This window comes from Hyla sarda, chromosome 6 (genome assembly GCF_029499605.1).
Source record: "Hyla sarda isolate aHylSar1 chromosome 6, aHylSar1.hap1, whole genome shotgun sequence".
NCBI classification, from domain to species: domain Eukaryota; kingdom Metazoa; phylum Chordata; class Amphibia; order Anura; family Hylidae; genus Hyla; species Hyla sarda.
In genome coordinates, this window is record NC_079194.1 from 221,092,371 (window position 1) to 221,110,832 (window position 18,462).

Sequence of the window (18,462 nt, forward strand, 5' to 3'; positions counted from 1 at the left end):
GTGGTTCTGCAGGTGGTGACCACAGACCACTTCTCAATTCCTATGCTTCCTGGCTGATGTTTTGGTCACTTTTGAATGCTGGCGGTGTGTTCACTCCAGTGGTAGCATGAGACGGAGTCTACAACCCACTCAAGTGGCTCAGGTAGTGCAGCTCATCCAGGATGGTACATCAATGCGAGCTGTGGCATAGAAGGTTTGCTGTGTCTGCCAGCATAGTGTCCAGAGCATGGAGGCGCTACCAGGAGACAGGCCAGTACATCAGGAGACGTGGAGGAGGCCGTAGGAGGGCAACAACCCAGCAGCAGGACCGCTACCTCTGCCAAAGCCCTGCAAAATGACCTCCAGCAGGCCACAAATGTGCATGTGTCCACTCAAACAGTCAGAAACAGACTCTATGAGGGCCCGACATCCATAGGTGGGGGTTGTGCTTACAGCCCCACACCATGCAGTACGTTTGGCGTTTGCCAGAGAACACCAACATTCGTCACTGGCGCCCTGTGCTCTTCACAGATGAAAGCAGGTTCACACTGTGCACATTTGATTGGAGGAGTTGGTGGATGCTTTAGTCCAAGTTTGGGAGGCCATCCCTCAGGAGACCGTCCGCCACCTCATCAGGAGCATGCCCAGGCATTGTAGGGAGGTCATACGGGCATGTGGAGGCCATACACTACTGAGCCTCATTTTGACTTGTTTTAAGGACATTACATAAAGTTGGATCAGCCTGTAGTGTGGTTTTCCACTGCATTCTGTGCAGTGAGGACAGGCGGGGGCTCTGTGCAGTGAGGACAGGCGGGGGCTCTGTGCAGTGAGGACAGGCGGGGGCTCTGTGCAGTGAGGACAGGCGGGGGCTCTGTGCAGTGAGGACAGGCGGGGGCTCTGTGCAGTGAGGACAGGCGGGGGCTCTGTGCAGTGAGGACAGGCGGGGGCTCTGTGCAGTGAGGACAGGCGGGGGCTCTGTGCAGTGAGGACAGGCGGGGGCTCTGTGCAGTGAGGACAGGCGGGGGCTCTGTGCAGTGAGGACAGGCGGGGGCTCTGTGCAGTGAGGACAGGCGGGGGCTCGCACATGAGGATGATTGACAAGCACGAAGCCTGCACAGAGCTCTGCTTGTCCTGTCCTCACTTCCTGTATTTGGACTCCTCACAGAGACGCACACTTTTTTTTTCACCCAAAAATACACACATTTTTTTAACCAATGTATACTACAAATATACATATAATGAAATTATCTACAGTATATAAAAACATTTTGACAGCTACACTTTAATCCCCCTTCCTCCTCCTGCAGTTGACATGGGATCTCTTCTCCACTTTCTAATCCCCTATATACACCCTCCTTCTCCCTGCTGTCTAATGATGCTGTCAGATCTGTCAGATTGGGAATGTTCCGCTTTAAACTTGCTTTAGAGCCCAGAGCTGCATTCATAGTACTACAGGCTTCAGAGCCAAAAACTCCCAGCATTCCTCTGTCTGCATGAAGCTCACTCTGGTGATTTGATGTCTAGAAAGTCACATCTTAGTGGCTTTGTACCAGTAATCTGATATATAGCTGTATAGTTTGGCTGTGTTTACACTACTTTCATTGGAGCCTCCATGTGTATGTCTTAGACTGGTAGGGAGGAATAGCACAAACATACAGCGCTATACTTCCCATCTAAGCAGTAGACATTAAGACGGAACTTGACAAACCCAATTAGAAGACAATGGGGTGTGTCGTATGACGGGTGCGGCACTCCTGTCATGGCTTTTGTTAAAAAGGATATGATGTTGGGCCTAAGTGGGTGCTGCATGACACAAGGATACAGAGAACATGGAAAAGATTAGCCATGCTTCGCCCCCCTCAGGCCTGTCACATTGTAGCGGTTTTGCTTGGAGTGTCACTTTTAAGTCAACAATATTTCTATGTATCTTTAAAGCGACACTAGGTGTAAAACAATCCAGACGTGTGTGCTAATCCTATATTTACACTATGATAATGGGATATTGATCCAAGCACGTTGCTCATCTTGGTTTACAGCATCTCTGGAGGAGATCGCCGTACATAGAATCGCTGTTTGATCGCATATTGTACAACTTTTGGTTCTCTGCCTAAAACCAGCCTCAGTTGCGCCACTAGCAGAAAGAAAACAGTCCCTTAATCTGGTACTTAAGGTTTCCTTTCTGACTTTTTGCCTTGCGGTAAAGAAATCTGGCTGCCAAATGACTAAATACACAATGGTGACTATTCCATGGATGTTTGCCAGGTAGGAAGGATGTGTAGCGTCTTACACCATAATCATTATGAATGAAATCTCTAGATGGTTCTTAGTTGCCTCGTATTACATAATCTGTAGTGTAACGGTATGGAGCACTTGCTCATATTCAGGAGTTTAATAGTAAGTTACTGCAGAATGTGGGCTGTTGTGATGGTCATTATATTAATTGAAAACTGGAGAGAAATGAGAAATCATTGAGGTAATTTAGGAAAAAAAAACTAGAGTAAGGTGAAACATGGATACATTTCCCATAGCATTTAGATGGCTACTTCAAGTCTGTGGTTCCTATAGTAAACTCATTTACTAACTTTTGCTCGTGTGTGTGTGTGTGTTTTTTTTTTTTAATTTTTTTTATTATAATTTAGAATAAAAACCCCAGCATCTAGGTGAGCTGTGCTTAGATCCAAAAGTCAGCAAATCCTGGGAGCCAGGTCACCAGAAATGCCATATGTGCACCTGACTTTGAAGCTTTTCTATTAGAAGGGTCCAATAAAATCTACCCCTGTCCATATGGGTGTCCTGAAGAAAGAGACCCCTGTAATAGAATTTTTGGCAGGAATGGGATAATGTTAAATGTTGCTCGTTTTTTGACTAGCGCAATATGTTTCTTTTTTTGCCTGAATGAATGACTTGGTCCACGCTGATATATTAAAGGGTTTTCCGTTCTTTTTCTTCAATATCAGGATCTTTTCTGTGCAGGCAGTTTTTCTAAAGATAATCTGTCCCCATGTCGGTCCCTTTAACCTTCAGCAAGGTAAGACAAGAAAGCCAATTCTGCTGCACCTACTGTATGACAGAACAAAGTGCACCCTACATGTAACCCTAGGGGCAGTCTTGGCTGCAATGTTCTTACTAGCTTTGTGCATGCCGATGGATAGGGTAAAGTGGACTCCAGGTGCCCTAGGTCTGGTCAGTGAATGAAGGTCCCTTTTACACCTAGTGACTTGTTAAGACTTCAAATGATCAGTAGGTAAATTACTCATTACCTTGGATTTTCTTTCCATCCTAGTGGCATCACTGTTGCCTTGTACTATTGCTCTGACACTAGCAAATTCACTGCTCAGAGTAAACTTGCCTTCACTTAAGTCAGTCGGCAGTGTCTTTTACCAGTCAAGCCCATTGGCATCCGCAGCAGTGCGCTGCCCACAATGTTTGCTATGACATGACAGCTGCTGACATGACTGGCAGCAAAGACTTTGTTCTGCAGGTTCAATGCTGCGTGTCTGGTGCATTAACCCCTTATGGACTCAAGGACCAGGCCAATTTTATTTTTTCGTTTTTAGCTTTTTCCTCCTCGCCTTCTAAAATTCATAACTTTTATATATCTATTCCCAGACCCATATGATGGCTTGTTTTTTGCGTGACCAGTTGTACGCCGTTCGCCATAGGGGCAAACGTTATATTTTTATAGTTGGACATTTACACACACACCGATACCAAATACGTTTATTATTTTATCTTTTTTTTACGCTTTTTTGTCTTAATATGGGGAAAAGGGGTGATTTTAAACTTTATTGAGGGAGGGGCTTTTTCCCTCGAGACAGTGCCGCGGGCGATCAGATCAGCCATTATAAGTGCCGCACTGCCGCAGATACCCTGAGGGGTTAATGGCAGACATCAGCGTGATCGCTGATGTCTGCCATTATCGGTGGATCCGCGGCTGCTGACAGCTGCAAGCATAGCTCCTGCGCTTGGGTCACAGCCGCACCGTAAATGTGCCGCGCTGTGCGCTAAGTGATGCTATTTACTGCGCATGTCCTTTAAGGGGTTAAATATATTCCATGTTTAGTTGAGACAAGGAAGAAATGCCAGCGAGGTATAGCGGATCCCAGATTTATTAAATGGATAAAAACAGGAACGGTAAATACAGGGTTACGCGTTTCAGGCGTGTAACAGAACGCCCTTAGTCATACAGAGTAAGATAAAAAATGCCCAACTTATATAGGGGAAGTGATGTGGGGAAGGGAGGAGTTCCCAATCCCACAAGACCTTAACCCTTGCATAAATACAAGTGGGAAGAAGATTTATCAAGTGTAAATAAAAACCTTTTTCATCATGCTCACAAGCACAAAGATGTAGTAGTTCCCCCATGTAACATTATAAAGTATTTAGTATGAATACAATTAAGAAATATAAAAAATATATAGGTTATCCATACTGAAAAACATGTAAATATGAGCAAAAATAATAATAAATATAAAATAATGTTATGGGGGATGAGCAAGAACAGAACAGCCTGACGAGAAATGGTTAGTATATTGGAATGGACATAGAACCGTATAGCGCAAGGAAAAAACAGGAGACATATTAATAATGTAAAAGGATATCTTGTCTCTTGTTCAGACCTTTAGGCCAACGGGAATCTAAAGTCATGATCCAGAAAACCTCCTGTGACAGGAGTTTTTTTCTGTGATCACCTCCCCGTAAGGGAGCAGTGACACGCTCAATGCCCTGAACATGCAGAGTGGAAGTTCCACCTGCATGTTTTAGGGCACAATGTGAGGAAACAGTAGAGATGTGACGTGAATTAAAATGGGCAACATCTGATAAATGCTTCCTGATTCTCACTTTGAGGGGTGTTGATGTACATCCCACATACTGGGTTTTACATGTCCTACAAGAAATTAAATAAATGACAAAGGTTGTATTACAGTTAATGTACTGCTTGATCTTGTATTCAGACCCAGTGGCGTAAGAAGTGAACGTGTCACCAACTTTCATCCTGGTACAACAGGTGCAGACAGAGTGTCGGCATCCGTATGAACCAGGATGACGGAGCCAAGTAGCGGTAGCTTTAGGAGTACTCAAAAAAAAGACTAGGGGACAATAATTGTCCCAAAGTGGGGGCACGCCGAGATATGCATCTATAGCCCCCTGTCATAGACGTGGCGAGTGCAGGATCAGACAAAATAATAGGCATAAACTTATGTATGATCCCGCAAACGTCACGAAAATCATTACTATATTGAGTACAAAACATGACCGGTTTGCGGTGAGGATGGGAGGACAGCTGATTTTTACGTTCTAGGTTGGATTCTCTAGGTTGAATGAGTTGAGATCTATTTTTAAGGGATACTATGTTGGAGGCCCGTTTTAAAGTCCATTCAGGATAACCTCTATTCTTCAATCTGGTCGTCATGTCACTCATTTCCCTGTCAAAGTCCTCAGTACGGGTACAATTTCTACGGGCGCGTATGGCCTCTCCTATAGGTAAATTTTTAATGACATGGAACGGGTGACACGACGATGCATGTAGGGTAGAATTAACATAGGTATCCTTACGAAATGTCTTAGAAATAATTTTAGATTGTGTAGGATCGCCTATTAGGGTGAGATCCAAAAAAGGCACCTCCCTATTGAACAGAGTGACAGTAAAAGATAGATTGTCTGCATTAGAATTTAAATAGGAGATAAATGATGATAAATGTTGTTCATCTGATCTCCAAATGTAAATGCAGTCGTCTATAAAACGACCATAGTGGGAGATGAATTCCTTAAAGGGATTATTATCCGTAAAGAGGTATTTCATCTCCCACCAACTCATGTATACATTAGCCAATGAGGGTGAGAATTTGGCCCCCATGGCCGCCCCCATGGTCTGCAGGTAAAAGGTACGATCAAACATGAAAAAATTGATTATTTACTTTCCCACAATCACCTGAATGATGTACTCCTGCAGACCAACGGGGTATGACGAGAATGTACTTAAAAACCACTGTAAAGCCATGAGGGCCCTATCATGGGGGATCACGGAATATAAAGAGCAGACATCTGCCGTGATCCACCGAGAGGGCTCTGTCCAAGTAACTTTCTCCAAAGTATATAATAGGTGCTTAGTATCCTGAATGAATCCAGGTATAGTAGGTATAAGAGGCTGTAGGAGACTGTCTACCCAAGATGACAGGTTCTCATTCAAAGATCCAATGCCTGCGACTATGGGTCGCATAGGAGGTGGAAATACATTTTTATGTATCTTAGGCAAGGAATGAAAAACTGCCATGACGGGGTGAGGAACAATGATGAAATCAGCCTCTTTGTGTGTGAAAAAACCCTTGTTGATGCCACTATGTACCAATTCACACAAGATATTGCGGAAAAGTACGGTTGGGTTGGTGGACAAAGGCCTATATGTAGATGTTTCAGACAGTAATGACAAATTCAACCGATAATAGAGGCCCTTGTCCAGCAGTACAACCGCACCCCCTTTATCTGCCTGTCGTATAACAATATCATCCATGTCCCTAAGTTCAGACAATGCAAGGCGTTGCAAATGGTTCAGGTTATAATGTACATTAGGTTGCCTTGAAAGTTTAATCAACTCTCGTTCAACAGACTCTTGAAATAAGTCCAATGAAGGAGTACGGGACATGATAGGGTAAAAGGCAGCGTTCCGAGTCCGAAAATCAGACTCAAACGCTGTCTATGGCCCCACCTGTCTCATATTCTGTAATTCTGACGAGACACACAAATCTGGAAAATTGAAACCCAGGCTTTGTGATGCAAAAGAATAGCTATATTGTGAATCAATTGTGGTATTATCTATAACAAGATTTGCAGAAAGCGAAGTATGGGTGTCAGTAGGCAAAGCATCTATAGACGAAACATCATCAGGAAGAAAATCATAATTATGTACGGCTGAACTGTCCTGAAAATGACGTTGTATAACAATGTCCCGGACAAATTGCCCTGAAGAGCAGGTAAATATAACCTTATGTGCAGCCTGTGGGATCTCTTTAGCGTTATCTTCAGCCATTTAAAGGGGTACTCCGCTGCTCAGCATTTGGAACAAACTGTTCCAAACACTGGAGCCGGCGCCAGGAGCTTGTGATGTCATAGCCACGCTCCCCTCATGATGTGACACCCCGCCCCCTCAATAAGTCTATGGGAAGGGGTATGACGGCTGTCACACCCCCTCCCATAGACTTGCATTGAGGGGGTGAAGCGTGATGTCATGAGGGCGGGGCTAAGTATGAATGTACTTTAGCAGGTGAGGTGGGCTTGGGGGGGGGGGGGGGGGGGGATATTCTGAAGGTGAGGATGGGTCCCAGAGATAGGACTCACATCTATCAGACCTTTTTATTGTTTATGCTGTAAAAATGCCATAAATGTCTAAGGTTGGAATAAGATTGTTGAACCAAAACTTTGACGTGGTAAACCCTATAATATATCAGTGTGGGCCTAGTGGGTCCCGCTGCCGCTCATCGAATCGCTGACCAAGGCGGGACATCGCTGCGGCTAGCCATTCGCTGAGCGGCAGTGTCACACTCTGGTCCCAGGTGCTTCCCAGCCCTACACATCAGGCTGCTGCTTATAAAGACGATTTCTGCAGGACACTGGAGACATGGCAGAAGAGCAGGAGGTGAGTAAAGGTTTGTTTTGTTATAAACTACAGAACTGGCATACTGTAAAAAAACAGCCACTGGTCAACCTCTTTAATACCATACTTCTGGCCTCCCAGCCACTGGAAAACCTTTTCTTAAAAGACCAGTATTCACTTTTCTAAGTACAGATGCTGAGTAAGTGAGTAGAACTTTACAAACCCTCTACACATTGGTAAAATCTGTAACAGTTTTTCGGCATTCTATAGAACATTTCCTTAGACTTCTGTAGACAACTGTAATATGGCCACGTGTATATGGTCAGTAGTGGTGTGGTGGTCAGTAGGCTATATGTGACCTCCCAGTGTCGCTTTGGGCCTCCAGAAGAGTGTGTAGAGTCTTTGCTTCTTTCTGGGTTATGTAGCACATTGTTTGTTTGGAGCGTCTAATGTGATTGATCAATTAGAACCTCTCATTATCCAGGACTGAAGTCATGTAATAGGTGCCCGGGGAATACACACGCCCAGAACAATGCTGTGCTCTACTCTAGCCATGCAATGTGGGAATATTTTATTTCTGTACACGCAGTCATGTTTTGCATTGAAATCTTAAAATTATTGTATCTTAACCCCTTAAGGACCGGGTCAATTTTCATTTTTGCATTTTTGTTTTTCCTCCTTTCCTTTTAAAATGCGTGACTTATTTTTTCACATACCCACATGAGGGCTGTTTTTTGTGCGAACAATTGTACTTTGTAATGTCTACTAGAGGGTATAGTCCAGGTCACCAAAAATATATCCCACCCATGGCACGGCAGGTGTATGGCAGCAGCAAAGTCCAGACAAATTAGAAAGGATGGCCAGCGTGGAATTTGCAGAGTCCCATTCATTGAATAAAAGTTAAAAGACACAGTGACTCGTTTCAGGCGTTGCCACCCTTAGTCATACTTTGTAATGACATCTTACATTGTATTGTAAAATGAATGGCGCACTAAAAAAAAATATTTGGGGGTGGAATTTAAAAAGAAAACTGCAATCTAACAAATTTTGGGGCGTTTGGTTTTTACACTTTATGGTAAAAATGATACATTATCTTCTGTAGGTTAATGCGATTAAAATGATAACCAATTTATATATATTTTTTCCTGTTTTACTATAGTATTTTTGGTGTGTTGGTAATTTTATTTTTTAACGTTTATGCCATTTAACTATGCGGGATTATAAAAATCATACTGTATTTTAATAGGTTGGACATTTAAGCACACGGCTATACTAAATATGTTAATTCATTTTTTTTTTTTTTTTTGTAAAATGGGAAAAATAAGTGGATTAATTTTTTTTATATCCTTTTGGAAATGTTTTATTTACACTTTTATATGCAATCATTAGATTGCATTACACAGTAAGATCGGCATATCACTGATATAGGCTGGCTAAGCCAGGCTACATCATTGAAGGAGGCAGGTAACGGGACCATTTTGGCTTACGAAACCCCCGCAAGTTCCGTGAGCTCCACTGAGCTGCCAGCATCTTCCACTTTCACTTAAGATGCTGTGATCGGTATTGATCACCATGTCTAAAAGGTTAAATGCCGGACAGAGTCGGGATTGCCACTGCCCGGCATAAGCAGTGAGTATGAGTCTACCTCACACGCTCTCTTGAAAGCCGCTTAAGGATTTAGGGCATACAGATATGCCCTTGGTCCGTAAGTACTAGGACTCAAGGGCATACCTGTACGCCCCTTCGTCTTATAAAAGGTTAAAGGAAAACTGTCAGCCTGTTCACCCACACTATACCCAATACATTGTGTTATAGTGGGGGTGAACAGGAGTCCAGCGAGGGGTCACTTACTTAAATATGTCCAGTAGATCCTGGGATATGTCCCCCAGAAGATCTTCTGCTAAATTTAGTGAATCTCGCAAAGGGGCATGGCTCCGCCCACTTAATTTACCTTTACATTGTCTGTGATTCCACATCCTTGTGAAGTGGAGTCACAGACAATGAATATGTAAGTTGAGTGGGCGGAGCCATGCCCCTTTGCGAGATTCACTAAATTTAGCAGAAGATCTTCTGGGGGACATATCCCAGGATCTACTGGACATATTTAAGTAAGTGACCCCTCGCTGGACTCCTGTTCACCCACACTATGACCGACAGTTTTCCTTTTATTACATTTTTCCTTAACTTTGATTTTGCATGCCTAGCTTTAGATAGCAGCTGTGCCAGGTACTGTATCTCTGCAGATCTTAAAGGGGTTTTCCGGCCTTAGACATCTTATCCCCTATCCAAAGGATAGGGGATAAGATGTCTGATCACAGCAGTCCTGCTACTGGGACCACTGTGATATCCGTGCAGCCCCCCGGCATTCTGTGCCGGGCGCTGCTCCCGAGACGTCACGTTCATGCCGCCTCGTGGCACCACGCCCCCTCCCTTCATGCCTATGAAAAGGGGCGTAATGGCAATCATGCCCCCTCCCATAGACATGAACTGAGGGTGTGTGGCCATGGTGTCACCCCTCAGGAGCAGTGCCCGACACAGAATGCAGACGTCACAGGAGCTGACGCACTGGAGCACTGTTGTGATTTCACAGTGCCTTATTTGATAAACACAGTTGTGATGTCACAGCTGTTTGTTTTATTTATTCATCCATTTTGTTTTACTTCATTTGACTTGTGATGTCACAGCAGCTTACGATCTGGAAAAAGAAATCTGCTACTGGCGGTGAACTTCCTGAGTTTGTTTTCTATAAACCTCTCTGACCGTTCCTGTTGTTGAGCCTCTCTAAAGTTCACTGCCATTAAATGTAACAGTAAAAAGCCATATCTACTTCTCAAAGGACAATCTTATTAGGCTGCTTTCACACTATAAAAATTCATCCATTACAAACATCCGTCAGAAAACCCATGTTAAACGGCCGATAAACAATCCCATTCAAGTCTATGGGATATTTTTATTACCCGTTATGAACCGTTATAGTCCGTCATGAATAACGGCCGTTAGTTGTGGCGGGAGAAATAACGGAACATGCACAAATTTTTCGCCCATCACAAGAAACGGGTAAATTAGAGGCCGTTATTTTTAACATTGAAGTCTATGGAAAACTGAGGAGCCTTTATGTCATCCGTTTGCACCTGGTTTATAATATCCATCATTACTTCTGAGCATGCTGCAGTGACATCAGCAGACTCCTGGAGTGCTGAGGGACTACTACTACTCCCATCATGGAACAGACTTGTTTCCATGATGCGAGTAGTAATTCCCTGGTTGCGGGAGTCTGTAGACAGCTGGGGAGGCTACATCAGTGTTTTTACTACTATCCCCATCATGGAACAGAGTCTGTTCCATGATGGGGGTTGTAGTACAGGGGCTGAGGGATTGACCGCACCGGGTTTCACTTCTGAGACCTGATGCGATCAGAAGTTAAGAAATAGCTGGAGGCAAGCTCTGCAACCCTTCAATGTATCGTGTGTTTTAACATTAATTTTTAAATCCCCCGCGGGGAGCCCTGAATGGCCGGTACTGAGGAGCCAATCAGGGCTCTCGGCGTGAGATTTTAAAATGAACATTGTGAGTAGCAGGGGGCCATATCTATATTAAAAGCACTGTGGGGGGCAAGATATATAGCGCTGCGATAGATAGATAGATTTATTTATTTTAGGGATCGACCAGGCGCTTTAAACCAATGCACTGCAGTGGCTTTTGCGGTGCCATAGGCCGCTGCCGACACCCGCTTCTTTCCACCTGCCTGTCCGGGGGTCCTGAGTCCTATCACCGCACCCCGTCACACCCCCCACCGCACCGCCCCAGCCCCATTGCCTCCCCCATCCCCGGTTTTATAATTACCTGTTCCTGGGGCCCACGCTACTTCTGGCTCCTGCTGCGCCCTGCGTTACGCGGTGTGCAATGACGAGTGATGTGACGTCACCGTCAGTGCGCACAGTGACAGCTCAGGAGGAGGCCACTGGAGCCAGATGTAGAGTGGACCCCGGGAACAGGTAATTATAAAACCGGGGATGGGGGAGGCGCTGGGGCTGGGGCGGTGCGGTTGGTGGTGTGACGCGGTGCGGCGGTGGGGTGATAGGACTCAGGACCCCCGGACAGGCAGGTGGAGAGAAGCGGGTGGCGGCGGCGGCCTATGGCACCGCAAAAGTCACTGCAGTGCATTGGTTTAAAGCGCCCGCTTTAAATCAATGATCTGCAGTGGTGTCGTGGGGGGATAAATAGCCGATAACTTATGGCCCTAAAAAAACAATATCGTTCGATCCCTAATATATATGTATATATGTGTGTATATATATGTATGTATATATGTGTGTATATATATGTATATATATATATGTGTGTGTGTATGTATATGTATATATATATATATATATATATATATATATATATATATATATATATATATATATAGTGTGTGTGTGTATATATATATATATATATATATATATATATATATATATATATATATATATATACACATAAACATAAACACTACATACCTCCCGCCGACGCATTAATAAATGTAGTGAAACCCGGTGCGCTAAATCCCTCAGCCCCTGTACTACAACCCCCATCATGGAACAGACTCTGTTCAATGATTGGGATTGTAGTACAAACATTAATGTAGCCTCCCCAGCTGTCTGCAGACTCCCGCAGCCAGGGAATTACTACTCCCATCAGGGAAAGGAGTCTGTTCCATGATTGGAGTAGTAGTCCTGGCTGTGGGAGTCTGTAGGCAGAGGTGTTATGGCCATACATGAGGGATGTTATAACGGGTCTTAACAGATGAATATTTATTCAGCCAATATTTCATCTGTTATTATACATCCGATTTTACACAGAAAACGGACGTTTAATAACGGATGAATGCTCCTAGTGTGAATGCAGCCTTACATCAATTGTTTTCCCTTTCTTAATGGGGAAATTCTTGATTTTTTTTCTCTTTTCCATATGCTTTCCATGAGAGGAGATCAAGTAGACATGGCTGTCAGATTGCTCTCGGGCACGATATGCCATGATCTGCTGTGCACATTCTGCCTTTCTGGAAGGACAAAGTAACCCTTGTTTACGAACCCTGGGGAAGGTTTGGCCATGTAGTGAATAGGGATGCAGGATCTCAGTACCAGCATGTGTCACACTCCTTTCTCCCCTCCATGTACAGATTTCTTCAGCCATCTATTAGTGGAAGTGTTTTATGGCGGGTTTCTTATCAGTTTTATGAATGGGGATATTGCTGGTGCTAATCAATAGGTAGTAGTTTACTCTGATAAGGCTCCTCTGCTTATCTTATGTGAACTAGCGGCAATAGCCCTGGTTGTCAATTGATTTTCCTTCTAGCGATGAGTGTAACTTCCAGAGAAGTGAAGAGCGAGAGCTGCGCACTTACCAGGTTGCCTCTCCATTCATTCTCCTAGGTAGGACTGGGTTGGGGACCCTCATCATCTTAATAGATGTGGGCCCCCTCTAGCAGGCATTTATGGCATATTTTCCGCTGCAGATTTGCTTTAGCAAGACAATGAAGACAATGGGCAGCAAAATCTGCAGAAGCAAATCTGCAGCAGAAAATGTGCATGTCTGAATGTACCCTAAGGGTGCATTCACACGGGTGTATTTGTCAAAGGCCCCTAAAGTGCTGCCCTCTTTGTGCCTGCTAATAGCGGCAATCCGCTGCTACCAGCAGACACACTGCGATGTGCGAGTTACCCTGCAGTGTACTCGCACACATCACAGCCACTCTCTGTGTAGCTCAGGGAGCCGGGGGAGCGGCCACGATGTGCGGGGTGTGCGGATACACTGCGACTCGCACTTCAGTGTCTCTGCTGGTAGCGGCGGTTTACCGATATTAGCAGGCACAAAGAGGGCAGCACTTTAGGGGCCTTTGTCTGCGGATCCGCAGCTGTGGATCTGCTGACAAATACGCCCGTGTGAATGCACCCTTAGGGTATGCTTACAAATACAGAATCTGCTGCCTAATTTGTGCAGCTGATTTTGCTACCTATCAACTTCAATATGTAGCAAAATCTGCTTCAACAAAAATACGTTCACACGTGCATATTTTTTCTGCTGATTTGTAGCTGCAGAGTTTCAATGGGCAGAAAAATCTGCTAAAGCAAATATGCAGCAGAAAATATGCATGTGTGAAAGCACTCTACGGGTGTATTCACACCTACAGTATCCTGCACATAGCTGATGCGCAGGATTCAAAGCTGCAGATTTCAATGTAAACTAATTGACTCAATACAGTCTCAAATTAGGGCTGTACGATATCGGCATCACATTGCAAATTTTGCAAATTGTGATATGTTATGGCCCCCCCAGGAAAATTTGCAATTATCTGCAGTATATGACACATGCATGCAGGGTCTGGGGCTGGGCAGCCGCTGAAATTCAAATGCTAAGTCAGTGTTTCCCAACCAGGGTACCGCCAGCTAAAGAATGGCCAGGCATGCTTGGAGTTGTAGTTTTGCAAACGCTGGAGGCACCCTGGTTGGGAAACATTATTCTAAGGAATAGGGACATGGGGGGGGGGGGGGGGGGGAGAACATAGCTCCGGTCCCCGTAGGTCGGCCAAAAAGCCTATTCTCCATGCATTTCCAGGATCTCCTCCTGTGCTCCCAACAAGCAGCTGGTTCAAGGACCTTTCCCGCTCAGCCAATTAATGGCCACAGCGGTGCCATGTTAGGTCAGTGATTGGCTGTACAGAAAGGTCCTGTAAGTGTCATAAGACACCGGACTGCATGGAGAACGGGATCTGCGGCAGCTCACCCCACCGACCTGCCACATGTCACCCTAAAAGGATTTTTGCCATAATGACAGCTTGTGTCTGATTTGGCTGGAGTTCAACTGTTCAGACCCCCATAATGAAAAGATTCATCCCAAGTGCCCCTTTATGTGGTCAAATATGCACAATGCCACTTTTATAGTCTGTAGGACTGCTGGAGATGGCTGAGTGCTCCACGCTCTTCTACAGTTCCATAGGGATTGGACCGGGGCTTCAGTTGGGCACACACAGGACCTTTGTAATGCTGGGGTTCCAGTAGTCACACCGCACTCATCAGACCTCTATGGTCTATCCTGTGAATAGGTGCTATGTTGTCATTATTGACAAAACCCCTTTTAACAGCTGTATATGGCAGGTGACAGTAGATAATTACACTCCTTCAACAGTTTGAGGGTGCATAATGCTGTGCGAGATGTGTGCAAGTTGTTCATTTGGATCCTGGATCTAGAGGAGCAACTGGCAACACTGAGACGCATTGACAACTTGGAACGTAGTCTCCTGCTCACTGAGCAAATACTCTCGGGGTAGAGGTGGGGGGATAGCGGGACGGAGGTGCAGGACAGTCAGGTAGAAAGCTGGGTCACAGTTAGAATTCTGGGTAGCTGTGGATGTTATATATCTGGGTCGTAATCAGTGGGTGGGGATCAATGACAGTCACTTGTGGGGTACCACAGGGGTCAGTACTGGGTCCACTTCTTTTCAATATGTTTATTAATGAACTTGTAGAGGCATTACAAAGTAGGATTTCTAGGATATTTGCAGATGTCAACAAACTGGGTAGGGTAATCTCCACAGAGGATAATATTACAGAGGGATCTGGGGAAGCTGGAGGCTTGGGCACAGACATGGCACATGAAGTTTAATGTGGAGAAATGTAAGGTTAAGACATTAGGTAAAACTTCTACTGAAAAAGACTTTGGGTACTGGTGGACAGTAAACTCTACTTAAGTGATCAGTGCCAGGCAGTGGCTGCCAAGGGTAATAAAGTCAGGGGATGTATCAAGAGGGACATAAAGGCGAGTGATAAGGACATAGTTTAGCAGCTTTATAAATCACTTGTCAGACCACATATATACAGGTGCCCAGAATTGGACACAATACTCCATAAGAAGGACATGGCTGAACTGGAGAGGGTGTAGAGGATGGCGACAAAGATAATTGATGGTATGAGAGGATTACAGGACCAAGACAGGTTATTAAGCTTGGGGTATTTAGTTTCAAGAAAAGACGTCTCAGGGGCGATCTGATTATAATGTACAAATATATGAATGGACAGTGCAGAGATCTTTCTAGTGATCTTTTTATACCTAGTAGGCATCGACCGATATTGTTTTTTTTTTTTTTTTTTAAGGCCGATACTGATAATCTGGTACCTTCAGGCCGTGAATATCGGCCAAACCGCTAATCAGTCGATCCCTAATACCTAGGCTGATAACCATGACAAGGGGGCATCCTCTACTTTTGACTCAATAAACAAGTTGAAGGGGGCTTGGATGTTTTTCTGGACAAATATAATATTACAGGTTATGGATACTAGATTTATGGTGATAGAACCTTGATCCAGGGATTTTTTTTTTTTTTTTTTTTTTTTATACCATATTGGGGTCGGGAAGGAATTTTTCCACTGTCATGGTGCAATTGGCATCAGCCTCATGGTTTTTTTTTTTTTTGCCTTTCTCTGGATCAACACAATAGGGTTTTAGGTTGAACTCAATGGACTCTTGCCTTTTTTTTTTTTTTTTTTTCAACCTTACAAACTGTTACTATGTTATATCGGCGGGGGATGTGTTGGTTTCCTGGTCTGCACTTTTCTATAAGCTATCCGACCACAGTGATGGCGATCCATAAGGCTAATAAGGCTAATATAGGTGAGATATTTGCTGTTCATTATAGTAATAAAGTCGTTTTGCACAGGCCTGGAGCTAGTGACTGCTTTCCTGTTACCAGGAATTTCCTGCTTTTTCACCCTTTTTTTTATTTTTTCCTGTGACTGATGAGGTAGACACTGTAAAAAATCCCATGAAATGTGTTTCTCCGATAAATGTGTATAATGGCAGGATTCATGTTGTCATAGGAAAATATGAACAGTTTTCCACCTTTGGTAGATTACCAAGTAATTTTTGGATGGCTCTGTAGCAGCCCTTCATGATCCAAGGAGGGAGTAAACTAGTGCTGGCTTAGGCAGTGTTTGTCTGCTGGTGACTTGTGGGACGTATAGAACCTGTGGAGAAAGGACACAAAAAATATACATTTCTATTTCTTCTATTCTCTAGTGCTTTATGAAGGAATATCTCTGCAGGGGCTTTGGCTGTTTGCTGCCAGAGAAATCTTCCTCCGCTGCTCCATTTGGCGAGAACAGTACTTGACTTTAGTTCCTTAGTCATTCCTTGGAGGTGACATTGAGGAGTTGCAGTTCTGTGTGTGTGTGTGTGTGTGTGTGTGTGTGTGGGGGGGGGGGGCAGCAGTTCTTGAGTCATTGGCTACACTGATTGTGGAAGATGGGGAGGTCTCCTTTAACCCCTTAAGGACCAAGCCCATTTTAACTTAAGGACCAGGCCAATTCTATTTTTGCATTTTTGTTTTTTCCTCCTCGCCTTCTAAAATCCATAACCCCTTTATATTTCCATCTACAGACCCATATAAGGGCTTTTTTTTTTTTTTTTGCGTGACCAATTGTACTTAGTAATGAAACCTAATTTAACCGTAAAATGTACGGCGGACCCCAACATTTTTTAAAAAAAATTTTTTAGGGAGGAAATTTACATGAAAACCACAATTTTGCACATTTTGGCGGGTTTTGTTTTCACACTATACACTTTATGGTAAAAATGACGTGTTCTTTATTCTGTGGGTCAATACGATTAAAATGATACCCATGGCTAGATACTTTTAGATTTTTGTAACGCTTAAAAAAAAAAATCTAAAACTTTTTGTACAAAATCAGTGATCTAAAATCGCCCTATTTTGACAACCTATAACTTTTTTTTCATTTTTCCGTATATAGGGCGGTATGAGGGCTCATTTTTTTGCGCCGTCATCTGTACTTTTTATAGATACCACATTTGCATATATATAACTTTTAGATCATTTAAAAAATTTTTTTTTATCTATAGCAATCCTTTGATGTATAGGACATAGCTCTGCTCAGTGTTATCGGTGATCTCCTGCTCTGGTCTGCTCGATCTCAGACCAGAACAGAAGACCCCGGCAGACGGCCGAAGCCAGGTGATCGGATCGCTGGGGCAGCGCTGCGGGCAATCCGATCATCCATTCAAAGTGCCGCACTGCCACAGACGCCGTGATCTGTATTGATCACGGCATCTGAGGGGTTAATGGCGGACATCCGCGCGATCGTTTATGTTGGACATTACCAGCGGGTCCCCGGCTGCTACTAGCAGCCAGAACCTGCCGTGTATGACGCGAGCACCGTTCCGATGCTCGCGGTCATACACAGGACGTAAATGTACATCCTGGTGCGGGAAGTCTCGCCAAACCAGGACGTACATTTACGTCCGTGGTCGTTAAGGGGATACAGGGGTACTCCACTGGAAAACTTGATATATAATTTTTTTTTTTTTTTTTTTTTATCAACTGGTGCCAGAAAATTCAACAGGTTTGTAAATTACTTCTATAAAAACAATCTTAATCCTTCCAGTAATTATCAACTGCTGTAAACTAGAGAGGAAGTTCTTTTCTTTTTGAATTTCTTTTCTGCCTCACCACAGTGCTCTCTGTTGACACCTCGGTCCATTTTTGGAACTGTCCAGAGTAGGAGCAAATCCCCATAGAAAACTTCTCCTGCTCTGGACAGTTCCTAAAATGGACAGAGGTGTCAGCAGAGAGCACTGTGGTCAGACAGAAAGGAAATTCAAGAAAAGAACTTCATTTGGATCATAACAGCAGCTGATAAGTACTGGAAGTATTAAGATTTTTTAATAGAAGTAATTAACAAATCTGTTTTCATTTTCTGGCATCAGTTGATTTAAAAAATATATAAGTTTTTCAGGTGCAGTACCCCTTTAAGTTAATCTGTGAATTCTGTAGAGATCCCTTCCCTACGTAGTTCAAAATTTGTAGTAGTTCAATATTGTCAAGTGCCTTCTTCATC

The 18,462-nt window shown here is 43.9% G+C and overlaps 1 protein-coding gene across 4 annotated transcripts in view; it reads left to right on the forward strand.

The window, feature by feature from the left end:
- The window catches only part of FAR1 (fatty acyl-CoA reductase 1), a 72,860-nt gene that overhangs the window by 13,198 nt on the left and 41,200 nt on the right, over nucleotides 1-18,462 (forward strand). The window lies entirely within an intron of this gene.